This window comes from Pseudophryne corroboree, chromosome 6, assembly GCF_028390025.1.
Source record: "Pseudophryne corroboree isolate aPseCor3 chromosome 6, aPseCor3.hap2, whole genome shotgun sequence".
Lineage (NCBI taxonomy): Eukaryota > Metazoa > Chordata > Amphibia > Anura > Myobatrachidae > Pseudophryne > Pseudophryne corroboree.
Window position 1 is genome coordinate 464,386,962 of NC_086449.1, and position 12,840 is coordinate 464,399,801.

A 12,840-nucleotide genomic window follows, 5' to 3' on the forward strand; every position below is an offset into this window, starting at 1 on the left:
CTTAATATGGTTGAGATTCCATATTTTTCTTGTAGTCAGCATCAGCATTCCATTGATGAATCCACAATGCTCGCCTAGCTGAGACTGCCATGGCATTGGCCTTTGATCCCAAAAGGCCAATATATCTTGCAGTTTCCTTTAGATAAGCTGCAGCGTCCTTGATATAACCCAGTGTCAAGAGGATGCAATCCCTATCTAGGGTATCTATATCAGATGACAAGTTATCTGCCCACTTTCCGATAGCACTACTCACCCACGCCGATGCAATGATCGGTCTGAGTAGCGTACCTGTGGTCGCATAAATGGATTTTAACGTATTTTCCTGCTTACGATCCGCAGGGTCTTTAAGGGCTGCCGTGCCAGGTGACGGAAGAGCCACCTTTTTAGACAAACGCGATAGAGCCTTGTCTACAATGGGGGGTGACTCACACATTTCCCTATCCCCAGAGGGAAACGGATAAGCCACCGGAATCCTTTTAGGAATCTGAAACTTTCTGTCAGGACTTTCCCAGACTTTTTCAAATAACGTTTCCTCCCTCTCATGAACTGAACACTCTATCTCAGGTTTCTTTTCCTTATACATACAGACCCTTTTATCAGGAACAGCAGGGTCCTCAGTGATATGTAATACCTCCTTAACCGCCACATTCATGTACTGAATGCTCTTTGCCAATTTTGGATCCAATCTGGAATCGCTGTAGTCGACACTGGAATCAGTGTCCGTGTCGGTATCAGTGTCTGCCAACTGGGCAAACGTACGTTTCTGTGACTCCGAGGGGCCCTGGACTTGTAATAACATATCCTCCACAGATTTCTTCCATGCCTGGGTCTGAGACTCAGACTTGTCTAATCTCTTACTAATATGAGCCACGTTAGCATTCAAAACATTTACCCAATCAGGAGTCGGTGGTGCTGACAGGGCCACCCCCACAGCCTTTTGTGTCTCTAATACAGCCTCCTCCTGGGAAGAGCACTCAGCCTCAGACATGTCGACACACGTGTACCAAACACCCACAGACACACCGGGCCAATAGGGGACAGACCCACAGTAAAGTCTGTCAGAGACACAGAGGGAATTTGCCAGCTCACAACCCAGCGCCAAATCAACGGGTCTGAAGCGACTAATAAAAATGCCCCAGACCTGTAGCGCTTTTAATATCATGTATATTGTTCCAAATTGTCCTGTGCCCCCCCCCCCCCCCGTTTTGCACCGATACTTGTCAGCAGTGTGAGGAAGGACCAGCGTCTCTGCAGCTTGTGTAGAGAAAATGGCGCTGAGTGAGCTGTGAGGAAGCTCCGCCCCCTTAATGGCGCGCATCTGTCCCACTTATTTTAATAAATAATCATGCTGGCGGGGGATAGGACAGTGCCTTGGCACTAATGTCCCCTCTTGCCAGTGGTAATGAGATTTTTGGTTTTTACAAGCTGCCCAGGGCGCCCCCCCCCGCGCGCCCTGCACCCTGTAGTGCTGTGTGTGTGGGAGCTTGGCGCGCAGCGTCTGTTCGCTGCGCGGTACCTCAGAAATGCCATCACTGAAGTCTTCTTTTCTTCTGCTACTCACCTGTCTTCTGCCTTCTGGCTCTGTAAGGGGGTGACGGCCGGCTGCGGGAGTGAGCATCTAGGTGTACCCAGCGATCAGCACCCTCAGGAGCTAATGGTGTCCTGTAGCCAGAAGCAAAGCCATTGAACTCACTGGAAGTTGGTCATACTTCTCTGCCCTAAGTCCCACGAAGCAGGGAGACTGTCGCCAGCAGCCTCCCTGAATATAAAAAACCTAACATAAGTCTTTTTCAGAGAAACTCAGTAGAGCTCCCCTGTAGTGCGTCCAGTCTCACTGGGCACAATTCTAAAACTGGAGTCTGGAGGAGGGGCATAGAGGGAGGAGAGAGTGCACACCCCTTTTGAAAGTCTTAAAGTGCCCATGTCTCTTGCGGATCCCGTCTATACCCCATGGTTCTAATGGTGACCCCAGCATCCTCTAGGACTTATGAGAAAATAGGATTTTAATTACCTACCGGTAAATCCTTTTCTCGTAGTCCGTAGAGGATACTGGGGTCCACATTAGTACCATGGGGTATAGATGGGTTCACTAGGAGCCTTGGGCACTTTAAGAAATCAAAAGTGTACTCTGGCTCCTCCCTCTATGCCCCTCCTACCAGACTCAGTCTAGAAACTGTGCCTGAGAAGACAGACATATCTTGAGAGAAGGATTCAGAAAGGATAGTGGTGAGATTCGAACCAGCACACACAAACAAGAAGAAAACCATGTTAACACAACATGAACAGGAACAGCAACAGCTGATCCCACAACAATACTTAACCAAGTAACCCTGCAGGAAACACGAAGCACTGGGTGGGCGCCCAGTATCCTCTATGCTCTACAAGAAAAGGATTTACCGGTAGGTAATTCAAATCCTACTTTCTCTTACGTCCTAGAGGATACTGGGGTCCACATTAGTACCATGGGGATGTACCAAAGCTCCCAAATCGGGTGGGATAGTGCTGAGGTTCTTGCAGAACTGACTGACCAAACTGAAGGTCCTCAGAGGCCAAGGTATCGAACTTGCAAACGTGTTCGAACCAGACCAAGTAGCTGCTCGGCAGAGTTGTAAAGCCGAGACACCCCGGGCAGCCGCCCAGGAAGAACCCAGCGACCGAGTAGAGTGGGCATGAACAGATTTAGGAACCGGCAAGCCTGCCGAAGAGTGAGCATGCTGGATAGTCAGCGTGATCCAGCGAGCAATAGACTGCTTAGAAGCAGGACACCCAATTTTCTTGGGATCATAAAGCACAAACAGCGAGTCCAATTTTCTGTGACGAGCCGTCTGTTTGACATAAATTCTCAAAGCCCTCACAACATCCAGGGAATATGAAGTAGAAGAGGTGTCAGCAAGCACCGGAACCACAATTGGCTGGTTGATATGAAACGCAGACACCACCTTTGGAAGAAATTGCTGACGAGTTCTGAGTTCAGCAATATTGTCATGAAAAATCAAATAGGGGCTCTTATGAGACAAGGCTCCCAATTCCAAAACACACCGTGCCGAAGCCAAGGCCAATAGTGTGATATTCTTCCATGTAAGAAACTTTACATCCACCTCCTGTAAAGGCTCAAACCAATCTGACTGCAGAAATTTCAACTCCACGTTAAGATCTCAAGGTGCCGTGGGAGGCACAAAGGGCGGTTGGATGTGTAGAACACCTTTCAAGAAGGTCTGAACCTCAGCAAGCGAAGCCAACTGTTTCTGGAAGAAAATGGACAAGGCTGAAATCTGGACTTTTTTGGATCTTAAACGTAAGCCCACATCTGCACCAGACTGCGGAAAACGACCCAGCTGAAATTCCACCGCAGGAAATTTCCTGTTTTCACACCAAGAGACGTATTTTCTCCAAATTCGGTGGTAATGTTTTGACGTTACCCCTTTCCTGGCTTGGATCAAGGTAGGAATTACCCTGTCTGGAATACCTTTCCGGGCTAGAATCTGACGCTCAACCTCTATGCCGTCAAACATAGCCGCGGTAAGTCTTGATAGATGAACGGTCCCTGGTGTAGAAGATCCTCCTGAAGAGGTAGAGGCCATGGGTCCTCCAGAAGCATTTCCAGTAGATCTGCGTACCAAAGCCTTCTTTGCCAATCCGGACAATGAGAATTGCTTGAACCCTTTCCCTTTTTATTCTTTTGAGAATTCTTGGTATCAATGGAAGTGGTGGAAAGACATACACCATCTGATAGACCCATGGAGTCACCAAAGGGTTCACCGCCACCGTCTCTTGACCTGGAGCAATACCGCTGGAGCTTCTTGTTGAGACGAGAGGCCATCATGTCGATCTGTGGAGTCCCCCACCGACGAGTCAAGCACCCGAACATCTCCGGGTGAAGGCCCACTCTCCTGGGTCTGCCGAGGAAGTCTGCTTCCCAGTTGTCCACTCCAGGAATGAAGATCATGGACAGCGCCACAGCGTGTCATTCTGCCCAGATGAGAATCCTTGACACCTGACATTGCTGCTCTGCTCTTCGTTCCGCCTTGTCGGTTCATGTACGTCACCGCCGTCACATTGTCCGACTGAACTTGGATGGCTTCTGTCTTTTGCCATGACTCCTTTAAGTATACATATATTTTTCTTTAAGACACTTTGTTCTAGCCTCAATATACCTGCCCTCCGGGTCCTAGGAGGAGCTAGGAGTTTTATGAACTATGGTTGAACTCTTTCATTTCCCTTGTCCTGATAGACCATGATTATAATATCTATCTAATATTACTCAAATATACTATCCTCCTGTATGGTCTAATAGTTACCAGTACTACTGCAGCAATAATCTGAACATACCATAACACATTGAACATTTCTTCTAATTTCTCTTTTCCGATAGACCATGATTATAGTAATGTCTATCTAGTAGTGTTAAAATATAAGATCCTCCTATATGGTCTAATACTTACCAGTACTGTCGCTACTATTATTTGAATGCACTATAAAACGTATTTTTATTATTACAATTGTCCCATGAATATTTTAATCATCTGCTAGCCATGTCAATACAGCCCCTGATCACATCTTTCATACTCTTTTGTTTTATATAAAGAAACTGTCTGAGTTGGGAACTGATGTGACAAAGGACTAATTCCACATGTAAAATGGCCGCCGGGACACCCCGTGTATATCGACTGATGTCTGCAGTACAGAGACTCTTAAAACATGGCCGCCGCACACAGGACATTAAGACGCATTGAGATCCATCTCATCCCGCTACACTGAGCGGGCGCATTTGCATAGCAGAACCGCGTACACCGGTTGTGACGTCACACACTGCCCGGGCAGGAAGTCCACGGCTCTAATGATTTTTATGTATTTTAACTAGTTCTCATCTCCAAATTTAGAGTTTCTGGACATTACTCCCCATCCATATCATTGTAAAAGTATGTTACTTTTCATGTTTTTGTATTTTGCCTCCTAATCAATTAGTGACAGGAAGTGATGTAGGCATCACTTCCTTTATAGAATAAATATATATATATATATATATACATAAATAAATAAATATATATACATAACCTGTCTCTGTCTATACTACCCCTTGATGAAGTCCAGATAGGACGAAACGCGTTGGATGCCACTTGATCTAAACTCATCCTCAGAAGTTAAGCCATTTTATCTCTCCTCTTTTATCTTTTATATGTTTTATATACTTTTTTATTTTTTGTGGTTTTTTTAAATTTCTTGTAGTTTTTATGTATATGTAATTTGTTATAGCCATTTTTACCCAGTGATACTCTGTTTTTAGTGCTGTGTTCTGTAATAAATTATTGTACTACTTTTATACTCTCAATCGCTTAGTCTCATACTATTTTTGACCCCATTGGTCGCCTAAATACCTTATTCCTTTTTTTCTAAGTCTTATTTGTAGGAACTTATACCAGTGTTTAGTCTATTTAAGGTTAGAGCGGGCGCTCTGTTATACAAAGGGAGTGCCTATTAGGAGACAGTAGTTACTATATTGTATGGTTCTGATACTAGTGCTTTTTGTGGATACTGCATCTTTGGCACTGATAGCTTCCATTGTGTGTGTGACTGTGTGTATGTATATGTATATGTATGTATATATATATATATATATATATATATATATATATATATATATATATATATATATATATATATATATATATATATATATATATATATATATATATATATATATATATATATATATATATATATATATATATATATATTATATGTGTGTGTGTATGTATGTATGTATGTGTGTATATATATATATATATATATATATATATATATGAATTTACTCACCGGTAATTCTATTTCTCGTAGTCCGCAGTGGATGCTGGGAACTCCGTAAGGACCATGGGGAATAGACGGGCTCCGCAGGAGACTGGGCACTCTAAAAAAAGATTAGGTACTATCTGGTGTGCAGTGGCTCCTCCCTCTATGCCCCTCCTCCAGACCTCAGTTAGGGAAACTGTGCCCGGAAGAGCTGACATTACAAGGAAAGGAAATTTTGAATCCAGGGTAAGACTCATACCAGCCACACCAATCACACCGTATAACTTGTGATAAACTTACCCAGTTAACAGTATGAATAACAACTGAGCCTCACTAAACGGATGGCTCATGACAATAACCCTTAGTTAAGCAATAACTATATACACGTATTGCAGAGAGTCCGCACTTGGGACGGGCGCCCAGCATCCACTACGGACTACGAGAAAATAAGAATTTACTTACCGATAATTCTATTTCTCGGAGTCCGTAGTGGATGCTGGGGTTCCTGAAAGGACCATGGGGAATAGCGGCTCCGCAGGAGACAGGGCACAAAAAGTAAAGCTTTAGGATCAGGTGGTGTGCACTGGCTCCTCCCCCTATGACCCAACTCCAAGCCTCAGTTAGGTACTGTGCCCGGACGAGCGTACACAATAAGGAAGGATTTATGAATCCCGGGTAAGACTCATACCAGCCACACCAATCACACTGTACAACCTGTGATCTGAACCCAGTTAACAGTATGATAACAGCGGAGCCTCTGAAAAGATGGCTCACAACAATAATAACCCGATTTTTGTAACTATGTACAAGTAATGCAGATAATCCGCACTTGGGATGGGCGCCCAGCATCCACTACGGACTCCGAGAAATAGAATTATCGGTAAGTAAATTCTTATTTTCTCTATCGTCCTAGTGGATGCTGGGGTTCCTGAAAGGACCATGGGGATTATACCAAAGCTCCCAAACGGGCGGGAGAGTGCGGATGACTCTGCAGCACCGAATGAGAGAACTCCAGGTCCTCCTTAGCCAGGGTATCAAATTTGTAGGATTTTACAAACGTGTTTGCCCCTGACTAAATAGCCGCTCGGCAAAGTTGTAAAGCCGAGACCCCTCGGGCAGCCGCCCAAGATTAGCCCACCTTCCTTGTGGAATGGGCATTTACATATTTTGGCTGTGGCAGGCCTGCCACAGAATGTGCAAGCTGAATTGTATTACACATCCAACTAGCAAAAGTCTGCTTAAAAGCAAGAGCACCCAGTTTGTTGGGTGCATACAGGATAACAGCAAGTCAGTTTTCCTGACTCCAGCCGTCCTGGAACCTATATTTTCAGGGCCCTGACCACATCTAGCAACTTGGAGTCCTCCAAGTCCCTAGTAGGCGCAAGACACCACAATAAGCTGGTTCAGGTGAAACACTGACACCACCTTAGGGAGAGAACTGGGGACGAGTCCGCAGCTCTGCCCTGTCCGAATGGACAAACAGATATGGGCTTTTTTGAGAAAAAAACCACCAATTTGACACTCGCCTGGTCCAGGCCAGGTCCAAGAGCATGTTCACTTTTCATGTGAGATGCTTCAAATCCACAGATTTGACTGGTTTTAAACCAATGTGTTTTGAGGAATCCCAGAACTACGTTGAGATCCCACAGTGCCACTGGAGGCACAAAAGGGGGTTGTATATGCAATACTCCCTTGACAAACTTCTGGACTTCAGGAACTGAAGCCAATTCTTTCTGGAAGAAAAATCGACAGGGCCGAAATTTGAACCTTAATGGACCCCAATTTGAGGCCCATAGACACTCCTGTTTGCAAGAAATGCAGGAATCGACCGAGTTGAAATTTCTTCGTGGGGCCTTCCTGGCCTCACACCACGCAACATATTTTCGCCACATGTGGTGATAATGTTGTGCGGTCACCTCCTTTCTGGCTTTGACCAGGGTAGGAATGACCTCTTCCTGAATGCCTTTTCCCTTAGGATCCGGCGTTCCACCGCCATGCCGTCAAACGCAGCTGCGGTAAGTCTTGGAACAGACATGGTACTTGCTGAAACAAGTCCCTTCTTAGCGGCAGAGGCCATAAGTCCTCTGTGAGCATCTCTTGAAGTTCCGGGTACCAAGTCCTTCTTGGCCAATCCGGAGCCATGAGTATAGTTCTTACTCCTCTACGTCTTATAATTCTCAGTACCTTAGGTATGAAAAGCAGAGGATGGAACACATACACCGACTGGTACACCCACGGTGTTACCAGAACGTCCACAGCTATTGCCTGAGGGTCTCTTAACCTGGCGCAATACCTGTCCCGTTTTTTGTTCAGACGGGACGCCATCATGTCCACCTTTGGTAATTCCCAACGGTTTACAATTATGTGGAAAACTTCCCCATGAAGTTCCCACTCTGCCGGGTGGAGGTCGTGCCTACTGAGGAAGTCTGCTTCCCAGTTTCCATTCCCGGAATGAAACACTGCTGACAGTGCTATCACATGATTTTCCGCCCAGCGAAAAGTCCTTGCAGTTTTTGCCACTGCCCTCCTGCTTCTTGTGCCGCCCTGTCTATTTACGTGGGCGACTGCCGTGATGTTTTATCCCACTGGATCAATACCGGCTGACCTTGAAGCAGAGGTCTTGCTAAGCTTAGAGCATTATAAATTTACCCTTAGCTATATTTATGTGGAGAAAAATCTCCAGACTTGATCACACTCCCTGGAAATTTTTTTTTTTTTTTTCTTGTGTGACTGCTCCCCAGCCTCTCGGGCTGGCCTCCGTGGTCACCAACATCCAAAACTGAATGCCGAATCTGCGGCCCTCTAGAAGATGAGCACTCTGTAACCACCACAGGAGAGACACCCTTGTCCTTGGATATAGGGTTATCCGCTGATGCATCTGAAGATGCGATCCGGACCATTTGTCCAGCAGATCCCACTGAAAAGTTCTTGCATGAAATCTGCCGACTGGAATTGCTTCGAAGGAAGTCACCATTTTTTTACCATGGCCCTTGTGCAATGATGCACTGATTTTAGGAGGTTCCTGACTAGCTCGGATAACTCCCTGGCTTTCTCTTCCGGGAGAAACACCTTTTTCTGGACTGTGTCCAGAATCATCCCTAAGCACAGGAGACTTGTTGTCGGGATCAGCTGCGATTTTGGAATCTTTAGAATCCACCCCTGCTGTTGTAACAGTATCCGAGATAGTGCTACTCCGACCTCCAACTGTTCCCTGGACTTTGCCCTTATCAGGAGATCGTCCAAGTAAGGGATAATTAAGACGCCTTTTCTTCGAAGAAGAACCATCATTTCGGCCATTACCTTGGTAAAGACCCGGGGTGCCGTAGACAATCCAAACGGCAGCGTCTGAAACTGATAGTGACAGTTCTGTACCACGAACCTGAGGTACCCTTAGTGATAAGGGCAAATTTGGGACATGGAGGTAAGCATCCCTGATGTCTCGGGACACCAGATAGTCCCCTTCTTCCCGGTTCGTTATCACTGCTCTGAGTGACTCCATCTTGATTTGAACCTTTGTAAGTGTTCAAATTTTTTTAGATTTAGAATAGGTCTCACCTAGCCTTCTGGCTTCAGTACCACAATATAGTGTGGAATAATACCCCTTTTCTTGTTGTAGGAGGGGTAATTTAATTATCACCTGCTGGGAATACAGCTCGTGAATTATTTCCCATACTGCCTCCTTGTCGGAGGGAGACCTTGGTAAAGCAGCCTTCAGGAGCCTGCGCAGGGGAAACGTCTCGACATTCCAAACTGTACCCCTGGGATACTACTTGTAGGATCCAGGGGTCCTGTACGGTCTCAGCGTCATGCTGAGAGCTTGTCAGAAGCGGTGGAACGCTTCTGTTCCTGGGAATGGGCTGCCTGCTGCAGTCTTCTTCCCTTTCCTCTATCCCTGGGCAGATATGACTCTTATAGGGACGAAAGGACTGAAGCTGAAAAGACGGTGTCTTTTTCTGCAGAGATGTGACTTAGGGTAAAAACGGTGGATTTTCCAGCAGTTGCCGTGGCCACCAGGTCCGATGGACCGACCCCAAATAACTCCTCTTCCTTTATACGGCAATACACCTTTGTGCCGTTTGGAATCTGCATCACCTGACCACTGTCGTGTCCATAAACATCTTCTGGCAGATATGGACATCGCACTTACTCTTGATGCCAGAGTGCAAATATCCCTCTGTGCATCTCGCATATATAGAAATACATCCTTTAAATGCTCTATAGTCAATAAAATACTGTCCCTGTCAAGGGTATCAATATTTTTAGTCAGGGAATCCGACCAAGCCACCCCAGCTCTGCACATCCAGGCTGAGGCGATCGCTGGTCGCAGTATAACACCAGTATGTGTGTATATACTTTTTATGATATTTTTCCAGCCTCCTGTCAGCTGGCTCCTTGAGGACGGCCCTATCTATAGACGGTACCGCCACTTGTTCTGATAAGCGTGTGAGCGCCTTATCCACCCTAAGGGGTGTTTCCCAACGCGCCCTAACTTCTGGCGGGAAAGGGTATACCGCCCATATTTTCTATCGGGGGGAACCCACGCATCATCACACACTTCATTTAATTTATCTGATTCAGGAAAAATTACGGTAGTTTTTTCACATCCCACATAATACCCTCTTTTGTGGTACTTGTAGTATCAGAAATATGTAACACCTCCTTCATTGCCCTTAACGTGTGGCCCTAATAAGGAATACGTTTGTTTATTCACCGTCGACACTGGATTCAGTGTCCCTGTCTGTGTCTGTGTCGACCGACTAAAGTAAACGGGCGTTTTAAAACCCCTGACGGTGTTTTTGAGACGTCTGGACCGGTACTAATTGTTTGTCGGCCGTCTCATGTCGTCAACCGACCTTGGCGCGTGTTGACATTATCACGTAATTCCCTAAATAAGCCATCCATTCCGGTGTCGACTCCCTAGAGAGTGACATCACCATTACAGGCAATTGCTCCGCCTCCTCACCAACATCGTCCTCATACATGTCGACACACACGTACCGACACACAGCACACACACAGGGAATGCTCTGATAGAGGACAGGACCTACTAGCCCTTTGGAGAGACAGAGGGAGAGTTTGCCAGCACACACCAAAAACGCTATAATTATATAGGGACAACCTTATATAAGTGTTTTCCCTTATAGCATCTTTTTTATATATTTCTAACGCCAAATTAGTGCCCCCCCTCTCTGTTTTAACCCTGTTTCTGTAGTGCAGTGCAGGGGAGAGCCTGGGAGCCTTCCCTCCAGCCTTTCTGTGAGGGAAAATGGCGCTGTGTGCTGAGGAGATAGGCCCCGCCCCTTTTTCGGCGGCCTCGTCTCCCGCTCTTAACGGATTCTGGCAGGGGTTAAATATCTCCATATAGCCCCCGGAGGCTATATGTGAGGTATTTTTAGCCAAAAAAGGTTTTCATTTGCCTCCCAGGGCGCCCCCCTCCCAGCGCCCTGCACCCTCAGTGACTGCCGTGTGAAGTGTGCTGAGAGGAAAATGGCGCACAGCTGCAGTGCTGTGCGCTACCTTAAGAAGACTGAGGAGTCTTCTGCCGCCGATTCTGGACCTCTTCTCGTTTCAGCATCTGCAAGGGGGCCGGCGGCGAGGCTCCGGTGACCATCCAGGCTGTACCTGTGATCGTCCCTCTGGAGCTAATGTCCAGTAGCCAAGAAGCCAATCCATCCTGCACGCAGGTGAGTTCACTTCTTCTCCCCTAAGTCCCTCGTTGCAGTGATCCTGTTGCCAGCAGGACTCACTGTAAAATAAAAAACCTAAGCTAAACTTTTCTAAGCAGCTCTTTAGGAGAGCCACCTAGATTGCACCCTTCTCGGCCGGGCACAAAAATCTAACTGAGGCTTGGAGGAGGGTCATAGGGGGAGGAGCCAGTGCACACCACCTGATCCTAAAGCTTTACTTTTTGTGCCCTGTCTCCTGCGGAGCCGCTATTCCCCATGGTCCTTTCAGGAACCCCAGCATCCACTAGGACGATAGAGAAATAGAATTACCGGTGAGTAAATTCTTATTTTCTCTGACGTCCTAGTGGATGCTGGGAACTCCGTAAGGACCATGGGGATTATACCAAAGCTCCCAAACGGGTGGGAGAGTGCGGATGACTCTGCAGCACCGAATGAGCAAACACAAGGTCCTCCTCAGCCAGGGTATCAAACTTGTAGAACTTTACAAATGTGTTTGAATACATATATACAGTCGAGTTCACGGTCGGCGGCCATTTTGTCAGGTTGCTAAGCGATCCAGCTCGGTATACCGTAATGTGCATAGACCTCGCTTATCCCAATGTAATTAAGCTAGGTGATTGTGACGCTCCTTCAGCATTGCCCCCTGAACTGTGAAATGTATGCCATATTGTATCTCACTACATATCCGAGCGCTGCCACGTGCTGGGAGTTCACGGTCGGCGGCCATGTTGTCAGGTTGCTAAGCGATCCAGCTCGGTATACCGTAATGTGCATAGACCTCGCTTATCCCAGTGTAATTGAGCTAGGGGATTGTGACGCTCCTTCAGCATTGCCCCCTGAACTGTGAAATGTATGCCATACTGTATCTCACTACATATCCGAGCGCTGCCACGTGCTGGGGGTTCACGGTCGGTGGCCATTTTTAGTGTGCATAGAACTCGCTTATCCACATAGGCCCCTGTGTTTTTAACTACTATATTGAGATGCACATTTCTAGGCCTACAGTATTTAATATACAGTAAGCAGCATTGTTGTTAGGCAATAATTGAAGAATTTACATACAGTACTGACATGTACTGTATGTAATGCTTGTACATCATGTCAGTCGACACTTATGCTGTACACTACTGTAAGTCTCACAGGGCCCATGCACTTCCAAGGAGGGTTATTTACTGTACTGTATCTGTTTCATACAGGAAACTAATTGCAGTCCATAACACTGAAGTTGTATTTTCAGTACTGTACAGTATACAATACTTAAATTTGAACATCAGGTACTGGATAGTAAACATGTACAGTATTAACTTCTATCATAAAACTCTTATGCATTTTCAGATGTGTAAATTTTAGACTACAGTATTCACAA